The 13,154-nt window shown below is 50.1% G+C and overlaps 1 protein-coding gene and 1 long non-coding RNA gene across 38 annotated transcripts in view; one reads left to right on the forward strand and one right to left on the reverse strand.

Moving 5' to 3' along the window:
- Positions 1-13,154, forward strand: part of MBNL1 (muscleblind like splicing regulator 1) — a 276,932-nt gene that overhangs the window by 88,837 nt on the left and 174,941 nt on the right. For 12 of the 37 annotated variants that reach the window (XM_049099968.1, XM_049099960.1, XM_049099973.1 and 9 more), the window contains exon 1: positions 11,060-11,198. The exons of 7 other annotated variants lie outside the window; for them this stretch is intronic. The gene's annotated coding sequence lies outside the window, so the exon portion shown is untranslated. Of the gene's footprint in view, positions 1-11,004; positions 11,199-11,853; positions 11,991-12,221; positions 12,459-13,154 lie in introns of those variants that run through there. 18 more of the 37 variants (XM_049099990.1, XM_049099980.1, XM_035705063.2 and 15 more) reach the window with 8 other exon arrangements.
- On the reverse strand, positions 10,969-11,750 carry LOC125753438 (uncharacterized). Its single transcript, XR_007405306.1, has 2 exons — positions 11,614-11,750; positions 10,969-11,171 (listed from the first exon to the last, which is right to left on the reverse strand). It is a non-coding gene; the product is annotated as an uncharacterized LOC125753438 (long non-coding RNA).

Below are 13,154 nucleotides of genomic sequence, written 5' to 3' on the forward strand. Positions count from 1 at the left end.
AAGTCGGGACATTTGAACAAAAAAAAAAAAAAAAAAAAAAAAAAAGAGGTCACAAAGACAGTGATAACTGTCTATCTTTGGAGTTTGGGTCCCCTGTTCACACTCTTGTTCTCTGTCACTACACATTGCACATTCATACTGTTGACTTCATTGATCGTGATTATTTACTATTTCATGTCTATAGCCGGCCGGACTGTATGTGTCAAGATCCTCGAGGTCTAGTTTTGCTCATTCTATAGTCTCAGGTTCTAGGAAAGGCTGGACTTATGCCCGGGGCTCAGTGACTATTTGTGGGACTGGGTGGGAAAGTCGACGGCAAAAAGACAGTGAGAATGCGGCAGTTACTGGTGAGCTGGTGACCTGCAGCCGGGAAAGTTTGAGAAGGGAAAAGAATGTTCAACATTGTCTAAAAATACATTCCGTACTGGGAAGGCTCAATGGGATCAGGTCCTGTCGGCAGTTACTCATTGCTAAGCCTGTGGCAGAAATATGGGGGCTCAGAGCCACCCAGGTGCAGCCACTGGGACCGATGGTGCACTCACGAGGACTGTAAATCAGGACTTCTAACATTACCTGCAAATGAGATTCGAGTCAGAAATGTCCTGTTAATTTATTTGTATTTATGATTTAACCATGCCTCTTTGTTGGATGAATTCATAAAGTGCATAAGAATTTGCAAAAAAAAATAATTTGCAAGACTTCGTTTCTAAGAAAGTTATGGATACGTACACGCGTGCATACACATGTGTGTATACTGGCGCACTTTGATGCAACACGCACACACATCTATTCCATAGTTTGATACGAATAAATCCAAAAGGAAGTGGCCTAGAACACTTTTGATCTCTCAGAGACCCTAATGCCCTCAGGGGGCACTCAGAGTCTCGATTTCTTAGAAAGAGGCAGGAGGATATGGAATTAGAAGCACACCACAGCCTGAGAACCTTACAGAATATGTAGGATTAACCTCTGTGTGCACTTGACTGTGTCTAGTTTGTTTTCAAGCCCACAGACCACTGACGCTTACCTGGTATAAAGCAGAACATATTTAGGTTGCCTACGAAGCGCCATGTCCCACCAGGTGCATGACAAAGGTGCCCTACCACCTTAGCTCCAGACTGGTCCTGATGCCCACATTTCTGTGGGCACCTTAGCTCCAGACTGGTCCAGATGCCCACAACTGGTATGTGACCAGTTTACCCAAACCGAACTCTATTTGAGACAGCATTTGCAGCATAGAATGATGCTTCTTTTGAGGTGAACAGACCTTGCTTGCCAATGGGAGGACGTGGACCAGGTCAGTGGATTGCCGCTGATTCTGGGGAATTTGATTTCCTCAACTCTAGCTCAGTAGGACAACTTGGTTGCACGTTGGAGCCATCTGAGCAACTTTTTTTTTTAATTTATTTTATTTTATTATTATTATTTTTTTTTTGAGGAACTTTAAAAAAAAAGAAACACCAATGCTTGTGTTGCCATTCCCAGAAATCCTGATTTGATCGGTCTGGATGGCACCCAAAGGGAAGCCAAAGTCAGGAACAACTGCCCTACTCGGGGTCTCCCCATTCCTAGGCTGGGCTCATAAATACCACCTCACCTGCCCCTTGAAAGAGTGCAAAGAGACAGTCCAGGGTTCACCAGGTTCCCTTCTTCCTTTATCTCTTGGGGAGGAAATAGAAAGGGAAAGACATGCTGGTGGGCTGGGCGGAGAAGGAGGAGGGGCCCTTCCCGGGGCCCTCCATGCTCTGCCAGTTAGCGGTTCATTAGGGTTAACCAGCTATCTTTTGTCAAAGTAATCACTTTGGAAGGATTAAGCCTCAGTCTCACCTTAGTGTGAATGACTTTAAGCAGATAATCTCCTATCACCTAGTGGAGGATTTGGTTGAAGGCCTGGGGGACTCAAGGGAGGGTTGCAAGGCCAGCCAGGGCTTCACTTGAGGGCTTGGCTGGGGGCGAGGTGAGGAAGCCTGCCGTCTGGGAGCTAGGGCACTTGGTAGGCTAATAGCAGCATAAAATACAAGAAAAGCAAACTTTCTCCTCGCATCGCTAGGCCCAGTGATTTGTTAGAAGTGTTCATGTGATCAAGTTGCTTGTCTGTCCCATGGCCCCTTATGACGTTTCTGTCTTTCTTTGTGCCATGAAGCCCTTAACATGTGCCAGGTGATTTTGCCATTTGCCAGCTGCCTGGGAGTCTGTGAGGAGCAAAGCCTGGCGCAGCCCTAGCCTCCCAGCCATCTGCCTGGCACATGGTGAGCGCTCAGGGTTTGTTGAATTGAATTGTTTCATTTGCTACACTTTTTTTCCCCCAAAAAATGTGAGGTTTTGTTCCACATCTGCCCCCCCAAGCCCCCACCCCACCAGCTAAACTAGACTCTGAGTACCTTGAAGAAATCTTTAAAAATGTCTGTATCCCCAGTGCCAAGCAGAACTCTAATCAGTGCCCAAGAAATATTTGTTAAATGAATTAAGAAGCAATAGGCAGCATACTGATGCCCACGATATCAGGGTTAATTCATGACTGTGTTCTCAGTTTCCACGCTCCCGGACAAGGCAAAGAGGGGAGAGGGAGACAAGACGTGTGTATGACTCCCCCACCATTTATTAATGTGACAAAAGTTGTTCTTTCTCAAAAGTCCCATAGGACACCTGTTGAAGGTAATTCCAGGAAACAAAGGGGGGTGCCAGGGAATAAGAGGGGCCGGCAAGGTCCAGAGAGAATCGAGCAGGGGGACGAGAGAAGAGAGGGACATCGATCGTCACGGCAGCCCAAAGAAAGAACCCCAAAGCTGAAATGCTTGGATAGATGAAATAGACATTCAGGAAAGGAAACATCAACCTTGCTATTGGCAGTTTTCAGAAATCCGTTTGCATTGAGGAACAGGGAAGGCAATGGCCATATTTCCAGATGCTTGGACGGACGGAGTTAATAGGTAGCAATGTTTGCATTATGGCACATAAGATAGTTATGCTATAACATTTATGCCATCGACCTATTAGATACTATTTTTAAAAGATTACAGGGGATTCTGGGCTAAGCCACAACACGCAATTTTACGAGATGGTAGAAAGCATTTCACAATATTACATGTAATTATGTACTTTAACCGTAATATGTCCACTTTGGCTTCCTGGCTGTCTGTATTTATTTTTGTAACTGTTTTTATTTATTAAAAGGCCATCCTTGTATATTTTCTTTTCCTTAGTGACAGTTCTTAGGAAAAAAAAAGCACACACGCCAGGTCGAATTAGTTTAGAAATATGTTGCAAATGAGACGCATTAATTCAGGATCTGGGATACAGGTTGTGAAACACTACACTGTGGGGCAGGAGTCTTGACCCCTCATTAGCTGTGAGGTTTTGGTCAAAGGGTCAATTCTCCGGGTCCCATCACCCCGCGTGGTACATGACAGTGAAGATGAATGACATGAGAGATGTCACTGGGTTTATAAAAAATTTGCACGTGTAGTACGGTATCAGCTAAGTCAAAGATGTGTTGAGAAAGGCCTGGAAGGACACAAACTGTAGGATCACCAGTGACTATCTCTGGGAACTGCAAATCACTGCCGAATTGTATAAAAATAGTCCATTTTCGGGAATTTTGAATTCCCTATTCTGTGTTGACTTTAAGAAAGAAGGGAAGCACACACACTCACACACCATACATCTCACTTCCCGCAAGGCTTGGAGGTGGCACCGTATGGATCCTCCTTCAGCTGTCAGATGTAAGATTCTAAGGTTTGCTGTCTCTCACTGCTCAGGGTTTTTCGCGGGCCTACAGCCATTTGCTGCCCCCTGACCTCCAGAGGGGGGGCACCTACTGCATTCTCTTCTGGGGTTAGCACCACTGGCCTCCCCACTAGCAGTCAAGAGAGTGCTCTCCTGATATCTGTGAAAACCGACTCTGGATCACACACCATCCTCCCCTCCCCGACCCCAGCCCTAATACAACCAAACCCTTGCATGGTGTCCCACTGACCACAAGTCTCATGACCGCAGGTCTACATTTAGAGTGTGATTCATGTGATTAGGATTCATTGTTCTCCTACTTGACTGTGAGCTCCTTGAAGTTAGGTTATCTGGTTCTTTTTTGTTCACCATTGGACTTCTAGCCTTCTAGCCTAGGGAAATTGGGAGGCGAGACCATAGACCTACAGTTCCCACTGCTTGGGATGGTCTTTCCACAAGTGTTTTGCCCATCCTTGAGGACTCTGCTGCTCCGGGACCACCTCAGTCCCTGACAGTGCTGCTAAATACACACCCTCCCCCCCGCCCTCGTCCCATTAACCTGCTTTCTCTTATGCCACAGCTGCTTCCCTCCATCTGAAATCACGTCCTAGGTTCACCTGTTTCTTTATATTTATTCTTTCCTTGTGTAGTGCCTGGATCCCCCTAGCAGCCTGTAAATTCCTTGAGGGAAGTGACTGGGCTGTGCTCATTTCTCAAACCAGAGCACCCAGAGCAACACTTGGCCCAGTGGGTGCTCAACAAACATTCGTGAGATACAGGATAGAGGGATTACGTGAAAAGGATTTTCTGATAGAAGGAAGGAAGAACGGAAAAAATGGTAGAAAGAAAAGAAGAAGAAAAAAAACCAGAAAGTACAAATAGAGGAATAAAGAACAATACTGAAAATCTAGTGTGGCCTTCTTTACATTAAACTTGGGGAACTTTTATTGTCTATATTAGAGCTTCTTGTTACCCCCAGGGTTTTTCAGAAAAACAATGGACTTAAACGGCCTGAGAGAGTCAGAAGACACTGATGCCAGTTCTCCTCTGTCACGATGCCAGTTTACTTATACGATGTTCTCTGGTCTAACAAAGGAACAGGGCCAGATGGTCTCTAACGCTCCATTCCCAGCTAAAATTCTGTGGTTCTAAACTTTTAATTCTGAAATGTATGTTTTATATTGCCCTATTGTCAGGTGCCAAAAAAAATTATATTGAAGATTTAGATTCCACTGTTAGGTAAAATAGCTTAATTGAGATATGTTCAAATCAAATTAATATTTGTAACTCAGTTTTAGTCTCTATAAATATTTTAAGACAAATTTGTTGATTTTTATATAATATTATCACACTTATGTGATTTGTGCATTAAATGGCATACATGTACATGATAAATACATGTTGTATCACAGAGCATACTATATATTTACATAATATATAATAGAATATAAATTATTTATATTTAAGTACCGACTATGGTTTAAAAAAGTTACAGGGTGTGTGAAATATGTAAGGTCCTTGAAGGTAAACTAAAATCATGTGACTCTATCAGGATATTTATTCAGATACCTATAACAAGTTTGAATCCAGGCTCCCTCCTCCCCTCTGAAATGTAATAGGGACCCATTTAATGTATCTGCTTAAAGTGGATTTTCCATACAAAAACATTTCCCACTCTTCCCTGCCTTCCAGAAGCTTCTTCTCGCAACCATATGTATTTAAATGTGGACTAGAAAGCGAAAGAACTGCATCTGGGTCTCAGTTTTGGCAGTATCTTGCAATGGATTATTTTTGTGCCAGTATAATAAAAACAGCATTGCTGTTTTCAAAGTCATATTTCGACTTTCAAAAAGCATACCTTCTTGGGATATTTGCATTGAAGTTTTTTTTTTTTTAAGATTTTATTTATTTATTCATGACAGTCACACAGAGAGAGAGAGAGAGGAAGAGACACTAGGCAGAGGGAGAAGCAGGCTCCATGCAGGGAGCCCGACGTGGGATTCGATCCCGGGTCTCCAGGATCGCTCCCTGGGCCAAAGGCAGGCGCCAAACCGCTGCGCCACCCAGGGATCCCTACATTGAAGTTTTGGTTTGTTTGTTGGTTTGTCTTGCCAGGAAAGCCAATTTGCATTTGGGAAGCAGTGACAACGTACTGAGCTATGAATGTGGTTTGTAGGCCAAGGAAGCTACAACTGATACACACACATACACACACACACACACACAGGTGCCTTAAAGACTCCCAGCTGAGTGAAAAAGATGAATGCTACCATTTGCTTTATCTGTATTATTGGTAAACCAGGCAATTGATATTATCTCTAAAAACCATCTTCCTTAACTGCACTTCTAGTGGGATTCATTGGTATAATTAAGGCTTGAGTGGTCTGAAATATTTCAGGAACCTGCAGTGAACATTCTTTCATTTATCTGAAAATGTAGTTTTATTTCATCCGAAATTGTTTTCTATAATTTCCCTCTCCACCCACAAATGACCTTCTTTTTATACTTATGGATCTACTCACTCACGAGCCAGTGAACTATACGTACACTTCACAGAAGCAAAAGAAACCGTATTGCTCATGCTGTCCCCGGCACTGAGGGGATATCGGTGGTGTTCTAAATGGGAAACTATTTACTTTTTATTACTAACGATTTTTAAGTAATTTCCACCATTTAAAGTGGGGCTAGAATGCCACTGGTAGCTGAAAGCTGGCAACATGATTTAATATTTTTAACACATGATCTGGTATTTGTTACGGTGCTTCAATTTCTCACTGTCATTACTCATGTTACAGTATTATCAATAATGGCAAGTTAAGCTAAATCAGTGGCAAGCTAGTTTTATACCACGATTTCTTTTATTTTTGACCCCTAGATTGACCATTATTTTATAGGAGTCTTCTCAACCATCCCCTTTTCTTCTAGCTAATGTAAAATAACATTTTTTTCCCTCTTCTTTGTCATTTACGAGGATGTTTATTTTACTGTTTCTAACATTCAAGGGTCTTTCTTGTATTTCTTTGTATTCTGTTCGGTAGAGCAGAAAATCTGTCTCAGTTTCAATTTCTCTTTTGTTCCCAGAACTTCCCCCCTCCTCCAATGCTGAAGTGGAAAAATAATTTCCCCTCTTGCACCACACACAGGTTCAAAATCCTGCTTTACACCATGATGCTTCAAACGGCAATTTTTCTAACCCACAAGAAAAAAAAACAAAAACAAAAACAAAACAAAAAAACACCACCCAAGTTCCAACTTGGAAGTCTACAAGGGTCTGAGAACAATTGGAAATAAATTCCTACAACGGGGATTAGCTCGTAGCGCTTCATTGGACATTCTGAGAGGTGCCTGGAAGCCAGCTAGGGCACCAACCTGCCAGCAGACACATAGGTGGCCCAGCTCAGAAGTCAGGGTCCGTTGTCATGGAGAATGAAAGGCAAATTGAAGACATTAAAAGGCAAGTAGCAAACAATCCAGTAGGCTAAGCCAGGGATTTGGGAGCCTCCCAGGGTTCCTCCCTTCCTCATTCCCTGCATGAGTCATTTTTCCAGTCTGTCCACACCCATTCACCCTTCTTCTAGGGGCCGCCACCCCACACTCCCATTCACCCTCAAGCTGCTGCCTCAGGATCTTTCTGAAATACAAGTCCAAACTCTCCCCATTCCCTTGCTGTGTAAACTCTTGCAGTGGAGCATGGTTTTCAGAGCAAAGCTGAGGCTCCTCTGATGAAAGCAAACCTCCTTCGAGCTCGTCTCCTGCCACTCCCCTACACTAGCTTTCCCTCACTTCTAACAGGAAAGCTGGGGGGGTGGGGGGTGGGGGGTGGGACGTGGTATTTGCCATGTTCTTTTCTTCACTTGACCGGACTCGGCTCCCTTTCCATCTCATTATTTGCTCTACCCCTTTTCAGGCACCTGCGGGGTAGCTGGGTGATGGGCACTGAGGAGGGCACTTGATGGGATGAGCACTGGTTGTTAGACTATATGTTGGCAAATGGCACCTCAATTAAAAAACAAAAAACAAAAAACCTCCTCCAAGGAAGCCTTCCCTAACCCTCCTCAGGCCGCCCTCTGGCTGGCCTACAACCATTTTAGCATTTATCCCTCAGGCAGAATTAATTGGTTTGTCTCTTCCCTAGTAGCAGTAGTAGTTGTCCTTGAGGGTAGGGATCATGTTTATCCATCCTTGTATTTCTGACGTGGCAGGCATTTGATGTAGTTGTTGAAATGAATGCTGAAGGCGAAAAAAGGAATTCCTCATAGCTGCTGATTGGCAGATAGAGAGTGCCCATTCCTGTCCTCTGAGAAGGTGTCTGTGTCCTTTTAATTTGCTTCAACCGGGTGGCCACTTGGGTACCTTTTAATGATTAACACTGAGAAGTAGGACCATTTAATTAACGCATTTGTTGTGGAAGGGAGCAACGCACAATAGGAACTGTTTTGCGGATCTAGCCAAGGGTGAGAGCTCAAGTGTGTTGTTAAAGCCTCTGGACGTATTTCTGAACTTTAGCACCTTCCGTGATGTTTTCCCTTTTCCTCCTAAAGCCGGCCCCACCCTCCTTAACACAACTCAACAGTCGTAGGGCGCGAACGCGGCACCCTATCTACCACTGCATTCCGAGGTGTGCCCAAATCATGGAGCCAGTGTTTTCAATTAGAACCGTCCTTGCACAAGTCATCAGAAGTCTCTTAGGTTCAAAGGAAATTCTGCCCCCAAATCTCCAAAACATGATCACATCACGTTAGTCCAGAATTCTTTCCATTCAAAGTGAAGCCAAGTTGCATGTTCTAACACCCAGTGAATTACGATTTGGGGCCGTGGTTCCTTCTGCTCCAACAATAATAGGACTTATTTGCCTTGGACTATTCCTGTATTTCCAAAAAAAAAAAAAGGCATTTCTTTTTTCTTTTTCTCTTTTCTTTTCCTTTCCTTTCTTCTTTTTTTTCTTTTCTTTTTTCTTTTTTTCTTTTCTTCTTTTTTCTCTTTTCTTTTTCCTTCCTTCCTTCCTTCCTTCCTTCCTTCCTTCCTTCCTTCCTTCCTTCCTTCCTTCTCTTTTCTTTCTTTCTTTCTTTCTTTCTTTCTTTCTTTCTTTCTTTCTTTCTTTCTTTCTTCTTTCTTTCTCTCTTCTTTCTTTCTTCCTTTCTTTCTTTTCTTTCTTTCTTTTCTCTCCTTACTTTCCTTAGACCGTGACATGCGGAGTTGGGGAAGCAGGGGGATTTTTACAATATTACTGGCAAGCCAGACTGGAAGGCGGGATGGGAGTCTTCATGCCTGTGTGGCAATCCGTCTTGCTAAGGAACCGCAGGACTTGCGGGCACCCTGTGAACTTGACCCGAGAGGACCCCGGGGGGCGGGGGTCCTGCGGGCCAGCCGGGCTCAAAAGCCCTGCGGCGCATCTCCAGGCGGCAGCCCCATCAGAGGCTCGGCAGTCTTATTTGCAGATCTGACTCTCACCTTCAACCTAACCTTGCTGGCTTCCCGACAAAAGCCCCATGCACCGGCCTCGTTAAAAAAAAAAAAAAAAAAAAAAAAAAAAAAAGACCCCCACCCCTCAAAAAAGGACCAAAAAGGACCTAGCTAGCTAGGTGTGCGCCCGGCTGTTGGGAAGGTGCCCAAGGCGGCAGGGGTGCGCGCCGTCTGCGCTAGGGCCCCGCCGTCCGCCCTTGGGCCCCACCGTCCACGCTAGAGCCCCCTGGTCCGCACTAGGGCCCCGCCGTCCGCGCTAGAGCCCCTCGGTCTACGCTAGAGCCCCCCCGTTACGCCCTAGAGCCCCCTGGTCCGCCCTAGAGCCCCTTGGTCCACCCTAAGGTCTCTCGGTCTGCACTAGAGCCCCCCGGTACGCGCTAGGGCCCCGCCGTCCGTGCTAGAGCCCCTCAGTCTGCGCTAGGGCCCTGCTGTCCGCCCTAGAGCCCCTCGGTCCGTGCTAGAGCCCCCCCCCCATCTGTGCTAGGGCCTCTCGGTCTGCGCTAGAGCCCCCCCCCGGTCCGCCCTAGAGCCCCTCGGTCTACGCTAGAGCCCCCCCGTTCCGCCCTAGAGCCCCCTGGTTCGCCCTAGCCCTATAGCCCCTCGGTCCACCCTAGGGTCTCTCGGTCTGCGCTATGGCCCCCCGGGTCCGCGCCAGAACCCCGACGTCCGCCCTAGCCCCTCGGTCCGCGCTAGAGCCCCCCACCCCGGTCCGTTCTAGAGCCCCCCGGTCCGCCCTAGGGCCCCTCGGTCTACGCTAGAGCCCCCTCGTTCCTCCCTAGAGCCCCCTGGTCCGCCCTAGAGCCCCTTGGTCCACCCTAAGGTCTCTCGGTCTGCACTAGAGCCCCCCGGTACGCGCTAGGGCCCCGCCGTCCGTGCTAGAGCCCCTCGGTCCGCCCTAGAGCCCCTCGGTCCGCCCTAGAGCCTCCCGACCCGCGCTAGAGCGCCCCCCATCCGTGCTAGAGCCCCGCGTTCCACCCTAGAGCCCCCTCCCCGGCCCGCCCTAGAGCCCCGCCGTCCGCCCTAGAGCCCCCTCCCCGGTCCGTCCTAGAGCCCCTCGGTCCGCCCTGGGGCCCCTCGGTCTACGCTAGAGCCCCCTGTTCCGCCCTAGAGCCCCCTCCCCGGTCCGTTCTAGATCCCCCCGGTCCGCCCTAGGGCCCCTCGGTCTACGCTAGAGCCCCCTCCCCGGTCCGTCCTAGAGCCCCCTGGTTCGCCCTAGAGCCCCCCTGGTTCGCCCTAGCCCTATAGCCCCTCGGTCCACCCTAGGGTCTCTCGGTCTGCGCTAGGGCCCCCGGGTCCGCCCCAGGGCCCCGACGTCCGCCCTAGCCCCTCGGTCCGCGCTAGAGCCCCGCCCCCGGTCCGTTCTAGAGCCCCCCGGTCCGCCCTAGGGCCCCTCGGTCCGCACTAGAGCCCCCCCCGGCCCAACCTGGAGCCCCCGGTCCGCGCCAGGCCCCCCCGTCCCCGTGCAGAACGTGCAGACGGACGATACCACCGGGGGGCCGCGGGGATGCGCCTGTGCATCGGCATCGCCCGCTCGGCGCAGCGACCACCCCCGCGGCCGGTGCTCGGGGGAGGGGGAGGGGGAGGGGGAGGGGGCGGCGGAGCGGCCGGGGGCCGGGAGGGCGGCGGCTGCTGGAGGAGCGGCGGGCTTTTTTTTCTTTTCTCTTCTTTTTTTTTTTTTTTTTCCGCCGCCGCCGCCGCCGCCGCCGCGTGCGTCCGGGAGCCTGCGGTCCGCCCCGGGCTTCCTGGTGGGGCTGGGCCGGCGGGGCGGGGGAGGGGCCGCGCAGCAGCGGCGGCGGAAGCCGGGCCCGGCGATAAGAGGCTGCGGGCGACATGCAACAGCCTTTCCACTGCAGCTGAATGAGTCGGGGCGCTCACCATGCTCCCGTGACCTGGGGGCCGACAAGTTCAATTTTAAGCCGCGGGCCTCTCGGAATCAGGACTCCCACAATGCCTTGGGCACCCGCTCGGCAGTCGGGCTGCCTCTGAAAAAAAAAAAAAAAATGTGAGAGGTAAGTTTGCCGTTTTGCACAGTTTCCTCGGCGCTGCCGCGCGGCTCGGCATTGTTTGGAGTCTTTCGGGGGCCGGAGGAGGAGGTGGGGGGAGGGGGGGCTCGGAGTCCCCCTCCCCCTCCCCCTCCCCGGGGGGGGGGGCAGCTGGCGGCGGCGGCGGCGGCGGCGGCGGCGGGTCCCTAACTCTGGGTCCCTAACTCGGGGCGGGCGGGGGCAGCTGCAGCCGGGCCGGGGCCGCCCTTCCCCGGGCTCCGCGGCCGCTGTCAGCGCGCAGGCAGCTTCCAGTTTGGCAGCAGAGGCAGAAAGAAAAGAAAGAAAGAGAGATGGGCGGCGGGGGGGGGGGGGGGGGGTGGGGACGGGGGCGGGGGGGGCGTGTGGGGGGATGGAAGAAACAGGTGCGTGGAAGTGTACTCACAACTTAATGACCTTCGCCAGGGGAGGATGCGAGTCCCTGAGTCGCGAGCCCCGGTGTGCCCCGGCAGACCCCGCATCCCGGTCCCCGGGGGCTGCCATCGGGCCCGGTTCTCATCTGGGCCAAATATGTGCACGCAAAGGTTAATTCTCTGCCTGCTACCCATAAATTACGCATGACATGTTTAGCTGGGCTGCCTTATATGGAGAGGGCTGTATTTCAGTCCAGTTTGCCTTTTGCCAAGTTTACAGGGCGGAAGACGCCCTGCAGGAGAGGGCTCCTCTCTCTCTCTCTCTCTTTTTTTTCTTTTCTTTCTTTCTTTTTCTTTTCTTTTTTTTTCCCATCGTTTGGTAGTGCGTCACTCAAAAACTGTAAGAAAAGTAAGTATAGACGCTCTCGGGGTGGAGCCGCAGCCGCTGGATCGAATCGCTTTCACCGGATGGTTCAAAAGAACCACAAGTAGTTAGGGCTCGGGTTCTGCTCTTTTAGACAAAAGCGGGACAAATATGTAGCCCCCCACCCCCCACCCCCGCACTTTTTTTTTTTTTTTTAAACGGAGCCGGAATCTGTTATTGGTAGTAATGTGTCATGTGAGAATACTTTGATGCCGGAGCCTGTAACACGAGCAGGTAGACGGCGGAGCTCACGCTTGCCCCTCGCGCAGCGCTTCCCAGCCCCAGGGGTGTTGCAAGCGCAGTAGAAGTGTTCTTAGGTGCCCCCCTCCCCGCCTCCACCCTGCGCACCCACCCCCGCCCAGGGGGGCACCTACGGCTGCGGGGATTTGGCGGTGTGTTTCCGTGGAGTGTGCTTCCCTAGGATTAAGCCGGAGTTAAGAAGCTGCCAGAAAGGTTACTGCACCCCCCCTCCACCCTCCACCCTCCACCCTGCACCCTGCACCCCGCACCCCGCACCCCCACCCCTGGCTTTCCTCGGTGTGCCCGCGGGCACAGGCCCTCCTAAGCAAAGGGATGGTAAAGTGGGCCGCACTCGGAGGAATTTCTTAAACAAATTAATGCACCGAGACAGAGAAGTCCTGCTAATTAATGCCTTTGGATTTGCAGGCCCTGTGCAAGGCGCTTTGAAATCCAACACCAGCGCGCACACGGTGTTCCTCCCTCCTGGGTCTGAACGCGGTGTCTGTCCCTACACCGAGGGGATTCAGGGCGTAACGCGTCTCTAACCGCGCGAGGGACCCACTCCCTGGGACCTGTGTGGGTCCCCGAGAGCGGTTAGGTGTTTCCCCCCTTGCCTTGCTGTTGAGATGAGCTAGTATCACCCAGGCAGGTGAAAATGAAAGTTCAGCGACTGCGTGAGATTTCATCTTAGGAACGTTTAACTTCCAACCTAGAGAAGTAGACCTAGAGCCAGGGGGCTCTGAATCAAGTTATTTTTGCAGCCCGAGAAGCCACGTTGTTGTCGCTTGTATCTTTGCTTTCTTTAAAGTTGGTGACAACCACAGCTAGCTCCAAACTGTTTTGTTTTTGGGAAAACCCTGCAGGGTTCTGATTTTCCTTTGCATGGGGGTGGGAGGGTGAATTCTTTTT

The sequence above is a fragment of the Canis lupus genome, chromosome 23, assembly GCF_003254725.2.
Source record: "Canis lupus dingo isolate Sandy chromosome 23, ASM325472v2, whole genome shotgun sequence".
In the NCBI taxonomy this organism is placed as follows: Eukaryota; Metazoa; Chordata; class Mammalia; order Carnivora; family Canidae; genus Canis; species Canis lupus.